We start from the raw sequence: 11,663 nt of genomic DNA on the forward strand, positions 1-11,663 counted from the left end.
TCATTTTTCTTTGCAACACATTGATAAATAGTTGTAAACTCATTTGCCGCCCCAATTGGGGTCCGCTACCTCAGAACCATTGATCTTGATAGCTGAGGGTTGACATGGAGTAAACTTGCTTGCTGTTTTTTTCGTCTACTTCAAACTAAAATTAGAGGTGTTTCGAATTTAATGAAGATATGAAAATTTTCCGTATTCAACATGGTAATACTCATTTGCATCTGATGTATCTGGTGAAAGCAGACCTCATAGGCCTATGAGTTTCCTGGCATTTATGAGTCCACCAGGGAACTGGTCGGCGGATAAATATGCCCGAAATCCTGGGTATAGATTGAAGACCATCCTAGAATACAGTTGTATTCAAAAAGTCAAGAGCATCATCTGCACAGGGGAAGTCATCAGCAGAGTCATCTATTGAGCTGTGCTCCTGGAATGTTGTCCAATCAGCTTTACCAATGTTCCATTTAGGTAGCCTTGAAGATGGGGGATTTGAGGCTACACTCACCACTACTGGAAAATGGTCACTGGTAAATCTATCATTTATAACTCTGCAATCAAAGTCAATGAGGCAGCCATCACTGCATATAGATAAATCAGTTGATTATAATGTGCCTGTTTGAGCATGAAAATGTGTAGACCCCCCAGTGTTGAGGATCCCCACACTTTCACCCTCTATGATGGATCACAGACACCTTCCTCTTTGATTGGTGATGATGTCACCCCAAAGAGGGCTTCTGCTATTCATATCTCCAAGAATAACAAAGGGCATGGTAACTGATGAATGAGGGATTTAAATTCATCAATGGGGAAGACTTCACTAGGTGGTAGATAGAGAGAGCATACTGTATATTTTCTTTGCAAATGGATCTGCACACCTATCACTTGCAATGTAGATTGGATACTAATGGGATTTTGTGGGTGTCATTTTGAACATACAAAACTACAGCCCCATGACTTCCAGTATTTAAGTTATAGGTGGAACGATAGGCCGTATACTCTCGTGGGCTGGGGCACATATTATTACCAATCATGGTCTCCTGCAAAACTATGCATACAGGAGACACTTCTGATATCAGCAGCCTTACTTCTTCCCATTTACCCTCAATCCCTGACAGTTCCACTGGAGAAAATCAATGAACTCTACTTTCCTTTTGATGCTGTTAAATTGGAACCTCTGATAGTGATAATGCAGCATCCAGCGAGGCAGGAGTGTCAGCCATAACTGGTGTAGTCTCCAAAGAAGCTGACACACCAAGTATAGCTGGTACAGCCTCCAGAGAGACAGGAGTACCAGAAATCACTGGCTCTGCTTCCATAGAAGCAGGAATGCTAGAACTCACTGGTACTGCCCCCAAAGAGGCATGAGTGCCAGAATCCACTGGTGCCGCTTCCGAAGAGGCAGGTGTGCCAGAAACCACTGGCACTGCCTCCGAAGAGGCAGGAGCACCAGTAATCACTGGTGCAGCCTCCAAAGAGGCACGAGCACAGGTCGTCACTGATTTTCTATTTACATTACCTCTGGTAGCATTTAAATTTCTTCTTCGTTTGGCAGCAACACTAGAAAAGGATATTCCAGATTCAATACTCTCTCTTTTGCCTCTTTAAATGTGATACGTTCAGTTACCCTAGATGTTTGGATGTCTTTTTCCATGATGTATACATCACAATTAAGTAAAAATGGTGGATGATGGTCTCCACAAAGTATACAACTTGCTGCTTTATTTCACTATACCATGCTCTAGTTCCATTTGACACGGGTGGTAGGCTTGCCTTTGTGGTTTCTACCTACAAGATCTAACATATGTCAAATTCTTGACAAAGAAAACACATCTCCCCTCGGTCTTGTGATATACTGTAACCTTAAAACGTAACCAGGCTCCATTGTTTTGTGCGGCAGTCAGTGAAACGAATGTAATAATTAAACTGAGTGAATTGGCTCCATTACTCTTCATTCTTTCAATTCTTATCTTCTTGATCTTTGAATTCTTCTACAGGCTTTTTTCTTCCACTAAAATATATTTCAATTGTAAATACTTATTTATGACATAATTTCTTCTTAAAAATGCAGCTTGCTTTAGTGAATTCTTTTTCTAAGCTTAATACCTGTTCCCCCTGCCAACAAGTTTACTCTTGAAAATGTTACGTATTCTTTATGGCATTGTGCGATTAACAGTAACGTTGAAAGTGGGAAACGGAGATAACTAAATGGAATATACTGGAAGATGGAGATAATTGATAGCTATAAAGGAAAGTAATAGCTGCATATAAGGAAATTCTGTGTAAGATATCAAAGCAATTTGTATGAAGAGCTTTTAATATTATAATTCAGTATAGACAAATAACATCCAAAGACACTTAACGTCAAGGTATTCCACTTAATGCGAAGGAGATAAAATGATCGAAAGAACAGAGGAATTCGATACTCGAAGATCAAATGAAGAAGAAAAATGGTTCTCTCGATACTTCACACGCCACTTCAAAGTCCAATTCAGATTCTCCAACTTTACTTGATTTTTTTTTTTATAGGAAAGTTGGCGTTGAAGAAGAGTCACGAAGGAAATTGGTCTTGTTTACCTTTTAGTATTTTAATGGGGAAGGTTACATGGCTTCTATATCGTCCATTTCACCTGAAGAAAAATTATTCAGCTGAGAAGAACAATAATTCCTTTATTCCTTTTACCTCTTTGAAGGCATGTCTAACGGTAAAAGGAAATTTAACTTTACATTTCAACGCTTTTTTTCTGAAATTGGTTCTAGTTAATATATATTCCTTATTAAGTTCCTTTTCATCATCATCATCATCATTTTCATCATCGCCTCTAAAGCTGCGTGACAGAAATGGCTTCGGTGACATTCCACCACTCGCCCCTTCCCTGTGCTTTGTCTTTCACAAATCTCCACTCGTCTCCAGCCTCCCTCCCCATAGTTCTCATCCAGGCAAATCTGGGTTATCTTCCAATTCACCTGGTACCCGTAGGAGCCCAGGAGCCCAGTTGATGCTATCAAGCTCTGTTCTCCCAGGCAAAGGACATGTCCAAGCCATCTTCATCTCCCTTTAATCATTATCTCATCTACATGTGGAGCTCCAGTCATTCTTTTAAGGTGTTATTTCTAAATCTTTGCTGTCTTTTGAGTCTTAATATTCTGTTTAAGGCTTTATTCTAAAATGGATGAAATATTTGAGGCAAGGTCTCGTTGTTATATCAGGATTCATGTCTTTTAATGGATGGGAATAAAAAAGATACGTTGTTTTATGTCCTTAATCGAGTGGTATGGCAAACTCTCTCTGGATAGGGCTTGAAAATAAGAAAATATTGATTAAATATGAAGGGGAATGTAAATAAATATGGGAAAATAAAGTTAGGAATAAGAAAATGTAAGATAAAGGGATTGCATGCTTACACCGTCATTAGTGCATTTGTGCATGTTTGTGTGTGCGTGTGTCGGCACCATTAATAAAATGCAGCTCGCCTTTCGTGTTATGTTATTAGATCCTTAAAAATTTACATATATATATATATATATAATATATATATATATATATATATATATCTATATATATATATATATATATATATATATATATGCACATTGATCCAACTGCTTTTTCCCTTTCAAACCGTATGTTCTTTTCTTTATTTTTATATTTTGATAGGGTTGTTTTTGTTTTGGTCGGACATGTTTGTGATGGCACGGAAAGGGATTTATTTTTATTTTCGTCTCTTCAAAGGATTTGTTGCTGTTTACTTTCCGTTACAAATTGGATTCTTTGCCTCTTCCATACTGGACAACTGCTCGTTTTCTTTTTCCAAACTTTATTTTACTTGTTTCCTTTTTTGTTCATCCTTTTTTCACATTTCCCAGATTTTAAAAATTGGTATTCACCATTTTTCTTTTTTTTTTTTTAGTTATAATTGAGCCCAATATAAATTATAAACCATAACAGTGGATTATATTAAGAATGGGCCCATCTCATACAGAAATTTATATATTTTGTATTTAAAACTGAATCCTCACTGAATTTATAAACTACAACAATGGGTTATATTAAAGAATGAACCCTTATACAGTATTATTATTTTAGTAGTTGTAGCTGATTCCTCTAACATTCATAACCACAACAAGGGATTCTATTAAGAAGGGGATCAAGATGAGTTACGTTAAAAATGAGTGATAATCCACAATCATGTTATAAGTCGAAAACTGTATTTTGTAATAAGTCAAAGTACAGTTTTACTCTAAGAGTTAACTGTGGATCTTCAGTCACTGTATAGGGATGCACCATAGATAAGTTGAAAAAGTACCAAATTTCAAATGTATCTTCAAACATAAAAGCATTAATAAGTTTTGAATTTTTCCTATTTATATTTTCGCAGTTTTCCAGGTTTGTCAGTTTTTCGCAAATTTTTATTCACTATTTATCTATTCTGTACTTAACTTCTAACAAACCAACAAACCGTCTGAGAGAACGGACTCCAAACATAAACAAAGAATATGATGAACGTTTATGTGATTCGGCAACGTTCATAAAGAAAATGCAAGACTTTTTTTGTCTCTGCAGACTCAGTTTCAGTCTCTCCCTCAGGCTAAACCGTTTAAACATTCAGCCATTTTTCCAGGAAATGACTTCAGGGAAGGTTTTTGCCCCCTGCCTTCGGAGCAGAGGTCATTGCTCTGGAATATGGAAGCATCATTACCTTCCTGAAGTTATTTGATGATGAGTTCGTTCCAGGAAGGTTAATGAACTGTTATTGTGAATTACGGTTGAATACTTGGTTCTTCTGGAGGCATTAGGGAGAAGGACAGGTCGTTTTTTGCAGTAATTAGAGAACTGTCTTTTTTTTTGACTTATTTAGTTTTGATTGCATATGTATATATAGTTCAGGTGGAATCATCTTAGACAAATATGTTTTTCTGCTGTGTGCAGAAATCCATGTCTGGAATACAGGTCGTTTATGCAATAATTAGAGAACTTTCCTTTATGTTTAGCTTATTTAGTTCAGGTGATATAACTTAAGACAAATATTTAGTTTTGCAGTGTGTAGAAATTCATGTTTGGATAAAACAGCATAAGGAAAAGATTGTATCTTTTTCAAATTTATTGATCCTTATTTGGTCCTTAAAAGCAGTATATTTTTCGGAAAAGAAAATAAACTGGGTAACAATAGACTTTTCAAATGCCTTTTGTAATAATTCTTTTGTAAGAAAAACAATCCAGATATTCTAAAAGCAGTATATGTTTAGGAAAAGCAAAGAAACTGTGAAAAATAGACTTTTCTAATGCCCTTTTTAAAAGCCTTTTGTTTGAGAAAATAAATTCATATATCAGTTCTTGCGTAGTGATAAATCTGCCTCGAATATTTCCCACCTGAAGGCTGAACCAACAGGTATCTCCAGGCAGTGTATTTCACTCGAGTTCTGCATTCAAAATAAGACGTTTTTATTTACTCTTGAACGAATAGCCGCTTGTTTTCCCCTGCCAGCTTTTGTAAAAGATGCTAACATGCGTGTTTTATTTTTCACTGCAGTGTTGACCCATCCTTACATTACAAATCACAGCCAGGTAAGGTTTAATCCAGTCAGAATATTTTACACTCTGAATAATACAAAAGCAATTAATGAATTTGCCCAGATACAAAACACTGCTTCCTTTGAGTTCCCTGAGGCCCCAGTCTCACTAGAGCCTACGACCTCTAAAGACCAGTTGGCGAACTCTGGTCCCTGGGAGTCGTTAAAAGGTCCCGCGATTGTCACTTGTCATCGCCGGTGATCTTCGGTAGTCGCTGGTCATCTTTTCAGGTTGTGGGACTAGTTCCAGTCGTAGTGAGGTTTTCGAACTGGCACGAAAACCTCCCTGCGATCACACTGGTCGCTGGGGGTCTTCAAGGGGTTTTAGGAGGTCGTGCGATCGTCTTACGAAGATTTCTAACAATTTTTAACTGGTCGTTGCTGATCTTTTCTACATTTGGTCGTAGATAGTCTTTTCGAAGTCTTGCGACCATCGTACGGATCACCTGCGACCTGTTGTACGATCGCTAGCGACCAGTTAAATATGACCTGTGACCAGGCACAGACCACATGACTTCTGACGATAAAACCGGTTCCAAATCACGTTTTAATGTCCTTCCCGTTTTCTGTTCAGGTGTCCCGGTTGTTTACGTTTTCTATGAAAGGTGTCGAGTGCTGATCAGGACTTTGGGTTCGTCTCTGCATGTTTTTTATGCGCTGTGGTGCTTCTATGCGTTCGTGAATATGCATGTTGTACTCTCACTTTGCATCAGCTATTTTTTGGAAGTGATGTGCACGTGAGTGCGTATGTGAGTGTGGTCTTTTATGAACCGTGGAATCCCAGCTGGCTCTGAGGCGAGGTGTCGAAGCGTGATAGGCAGCTTCAAACCAGGTTCAAGAGGTCTCCTAAACATGGTAATTGTTTAATTAACCTTGGAGCTACCCGTTGAACAAGCTCGTGGAACATGGCTGGTTCCATCCTCGGCAAATTCATGAAGTCACTTTGCGACTCCTCTCTAGTTCTGCCGTTCAATTTTCATAGTTGGCGAACTGAACTCTTCTGGTAATCGAAGGGCGGACCCAATATTGTCCCTGCTTTCGTCGTCGTTTCCTCGCACGTCGCTGTCAAAGCAGTGCAAGCACAGCAGCATCTTCTCGTTGTTGCAGCTGAAGTCGCATCTGCATAAATCTCCTTCGGGTGTCTGCCGCAGCCATTCTTGGATGCAGACACTTCGACTGCCTCCATCAAAATGAAACTTTCACAACAAGTCCTTTTTTTATACCCCAACACCACCGCAGACCATCTCACACAAACGTGCAACCATCGAACGACTGCAAATGACTTGTCGCTCGACTACCAACGACCTGTCGTGCGATGATCGCAGAAGTATTTCTATATGTGACTGACAAGCATTTTCTTGAGTGAAGTCGCAGACAATCGCAGGTGATCGCCGGTTTTAGAGGTCGCCGGTGGGCTCTAGCGATCGCAAGCTCTGGTAGGACTGGGGCTTAAGGAATTAATGCTTTTTATCTGAATTTATTTTCACATCCTACTCTGAAGGTAATTTCTGGCGTAAAAGCATTAGATGGATAGCTCAGTTTGGCTGCTAATAGAGGCACTGAGATTAATGACCCATAATTTAATGGGATGGGCCAAGATCCCAGAGAGAGAGAGAGAGAGAGAGAGAGAGAGAGAGAGAGAGAGAGAGAGAGAGACATTCTTGGTCTCATTGCTGTCCTAACGCCCTCTTGTGAGGAACTTTCTCTCTCTCTCTCTCTCTCTCTCTCTCTCTCTCTCTCAAACTCTCATATATATATATATATATATATATATATATATATATATATATATATATATATATATATATATATATATATATATATATATACAGTATATAATGTATGTATACATATAGAGATAGATATAGATATTGATTATAGAGATATAGATATCTATATATCTATATACAGTAAGTACACACACACACACACACACACACACACACACACATATAGATATATATATATATATATATATATATATATATATATATATATATATATATATATATATATGTTGTCACTTATCAATGAGGTCCACTGTAGAGGAACCTATGCAGTAGAAGGATTTATTTAAAAGGATACTAATTTAGGATTTGGAACGAACCTCGGTTCCGTGTTCCCTAACTTCTGTAACCTTCTACTTGTTGGGTTCAGAACCTGTTGTTTTTCATTTTTTGGTTCTTTAAGACCTTCTAACCCCTTCTTGATGATTGCAGAGAGAGAGAGAGATCTGAAAGGAGAAGTTATGGGTCAATGAAGATCTGAAAGGGAAAGTTATGGGTCAAGAAAGATCTGAAAGGGGAAGTTATGGGTCAAGGTAGATCGGAAAGGGGAAGTTATGGGTCAAGGAAGATCTGAAAGGGGAAGTTATGGGTCAAGGAAGATCTGAAAGGGGAAGTTATGGGTCAATGAAGATCTGAAAGGGGAAGTTATGGGTCAAGGAAGATCTGAAAGGGGAAGTTATGGGTCAAGGAAGATCTGAAAGGGGACGTTATGGGTCAAGGAAGAGCTGAAAGGGGAAGTTATGGGTCAAGGAAGATCTGAAAGGGGAAGTTATGGGTCAAGGAAGATCTGGAAAGGGAAACTGTGCATCAAAGAAGACTGGAAAGGGGAAGTTATGGGTCAAGGAAGATCTGGAGAGGGAAACTGTGGGTCAAGGAAGATCTGAAAGGGGAAGTAATGGGTCAAGGAAGATCTGGAGAGGGAAGTTATGGGTCAAGGAAGATCTAAAAGGGGAAGTTATGGGTCAAGGAAGATCTGAAAGGGGAAGTTATGGGTCAAGGAAGATCTGGAGAGGGAAGTTATGGGTCAAGGAAGATCTGGAGAGGGAAGTTATGGGTCAAGGAAGATCTGAAAGGGGAAGTTATGGGTCAAGGAAGATCTGAGAGGGGAAGTTATGGGTCAAGGAAGATCTGAAAGGGGAAGTAATGGGTCAAGGAAGATCTGGAGAGGGAAGTTATGGGTCAAGGAAGATCTGGAGAGGGAAGTTATGGGTCAAGGAAGATCTGAAAGGGGAAGTTATGGGTCAAGGAAGATCTGAGAGGGGACGTTATGGGTCAAGGAAGATCTGAAAGGTGAAGTTATGGGTCAAGGAAGATCTGAAAGGGGAAGTTATGGGTCAAGGAAGATCTGGAGAGGGAAGTTATGGGTCAAGGAAGATCTGAAAGGGGAAGTTATGGGTCAAGGAAGATCTGAAAGGGGAAGTTATGGGTCAAGGAAGGTCTGAAAGGGGAAGTTATGGGTCAAGGAAGATCTAAAAGGGGAAGTTATGGGTCAAGGAAGATCTGAAACGGGAAGTTGTATGCCAGTTACTTAAAATTATAAGATATGGATATATCAAACTTTACAGAATTTTGTTCACTTATCCTTTTTTGGTAAGATCGTGTTAATTACTTCTAAGTCTTTTTGATTATATTTTAATAAACTAACATTGAAATAAAATTTTTGCTATACCCGAAGCCTGTATAGGTATTTCTGTCATTTTTAATCATTCTGCACAAAAATGTTTTCGATATTTTTTTTTTATTTTTATTTATATGAAGCAATGCCCTCACTTTTCAATTTACAGAGGACTTATGCCCGGCATTTAATAACAAAATAATGAATTCCTCTGGAAAAGGTAAAGGAATGCTCTCTGAGAGAAAATATTTGTTGTATGAAGCATGACTGGCTGAGCTGGGGATAGTCACTGAAGATACAAATGCCTAAGTATTTTGATGGAGTTGGAAAAATGTTCTTTGTAAGATGGATAATTAAAACAGGACGGTGGATCTGTGGAGGTGAATCGTTATCTAAATGTTTGGAGAAAAAGATTACATATATACTGTACAGTATGTATATATATATATATATATATATATATATATATATATATATATATATATATATATATATATATATATATATATATATATATATAGGACCAAGGGCAGAGGAAGACGTCCATGATAACGGCATACCTTTATTTGTGCTTACGTTTCAAGACATCTGTCTCATTATCAAAGCTGGAATAAGTAAAATATAAATATAAAATCAGACTCATACTTAAAATTACAATCAAAATATAAAAAGATAAAGTTATACAAAAGAAAGACAAAATTAAGAAGACCGTTACCGTTTGTACGGAGTATAAAAGTAGCGTGACATAAACAAAGAATTCCAGGCCAGGGTAAACTCACGTCAGGTACAGAGTTGTTGAGGTAGTTCAGTTGTTCAGTCTTGGTACTAGTAGTTTAATAAAAAGAGATTCAAAGATAGGAAGCGAAGAACTGGGGACTTTGGAAAGTATTTTAAAATTTCTATAATCAATCTCTGTTTTACATCTTTTGGCGTGTTCTCTAATATTTGAGAACTCTGGATTAGATAGTTTGACTTCAGTTCTATAACTGACCCCCCTATGACAATCAATTCGCACTTTCAGTTGGCGGCGTGAGGCGCCCACGTATTTCCCCTGACTACATCTGGGGCAAGCAAATAAATAGACGATGCTTGATGTCATAAGAGGGCTAATTTTGTCTTTGTACTGGAATAATGATTTGATATTAAGAGGATTGACCGGAATCAATTTACAATTAATGGCAGGTGCATACTGTTGAATTAGGTTATTCAAAGTGTTGTAAAAAGACTTATCGTGGATCACAGGAGACTGGCGAAAAATGTCATCTTAGGAACTGTAGTTATTTGTAATTTAGGTATATATTTATCATTCAGAAATTTATTTAAATAGGTATAAAAAAGTCTGGAAGGGTAACAATTGTCTAGAAAGTATTTGTATAAAAAAGTGATTTCATTATTAAAACCAAACCAGCTGGAAGTTATATTAAAAGCTCTGTGGAAGACGGTAACCAAGGAGTTTAATTTAAAGTTAAAACAGCAATGGCTATAAAAATTCAAACCTAGACTGGAAAAAGTTTTTTCTAAATACTGATGAATTAAAACAATCGTTTTCTCGAGTAACTAGAACATCCAGAAAGGGTAATTTATTATCATTTTCATGCTCAATCGTAAACCTAATATTTGGATGTGCTGTGTTAGCATACTGGAGGAACATTTCAGCCCTTTCTTTGTCTCTAAAAAGTACAAAAGTGTCATCTACATATCTACAACAGAAAAGGGGAAGGAAGGCCAGAGGGCAATTGTCCAGCAATTGCTCCTCTAGTGAACATAAAAATATTGGCAAATGTCGGGCCGAGTGGAGACCCCATCGCCATTCCTTCTACTTGACAGTATGAAACTCCATTAAAAATGAAGGCAGTGTCCCGCACTGCCAGTTGTAAAAGTTTCCTAAAATTATCTCGGTTAAAACCCTTAAACACAGTGTTAGTTTCAATATAAATTTTGTTAAGAATTATCTCAATTGTCTCTTCCACAGGGACATTAGTGAACAATGATTTCACATCTAGACTAACCATGTACAAATCTGAGTCTTGTATTAAAATTCTGTTCTTGAATTGCTCTGAGTTCTGTACAGAGTAATCATTATTAGTTAGATTAGATAAAGAGGGACAACAAATTTTGCTAATTTATAATTTGGAGTATCGTAAGAAGTCAGAATAGGTCGTATGGGTAAGCCAGCTTTATGTACTTTAGGTAAACCATACAAAGTTCCATATGACGAACCAGTACTAAGTAAAGATTGGTAAGTATCATTATCAATAACCTTCTGATCCGCTAATTGTTTTAAGAATCTATTAACCTGTCCTCATTTCGAAAGATTGTGGAGAAATTAGGGTCACCTAATTTCTTGAATTTAGATTCATCACTTAGAATAGTTTCAACTTTTTTGTATGTACTCGGTTCTGTTCATCAACACCACACCTTTACCTTTATCCGGTTTTGTTATAATTATATTTTCATTCTTCCCTAGGTTTTTTCAGGATTTGTAAATCCTCTTTCTTAAAGAATGGAGTCCATCTTGTGGTAAGGTTATTAAACGTTTTGTGCGCTAGTTGTGATAAGTGAGAACGAAATTCTTCCGTTTTGAAACCAGTTGAGAACTTACAAGTCTGAGAACAACAATTCCAAAGAACCGAAAAACTTACAGTACGAAGGTTTAAAGCAAGGTAAACAGAAGTCAAGACCAAACGACAACA

This window comes from Macrobrachium rosenbergii, chromosome 15 (genome assembly GCF_040412425.1).
Source record: "Macrobrachium rosenbergii isolate ZJJX-2024 chromosome 15, ASM4041242v1, whole genome shotgun sequence".
Taxonomy (NCBI): Eukaryota; Metazoa; Arthropoda; class Malacostraca; order Decapoda; family Palaemonidae; genus Macrobrachium; species Macrobrachium rosenbergii.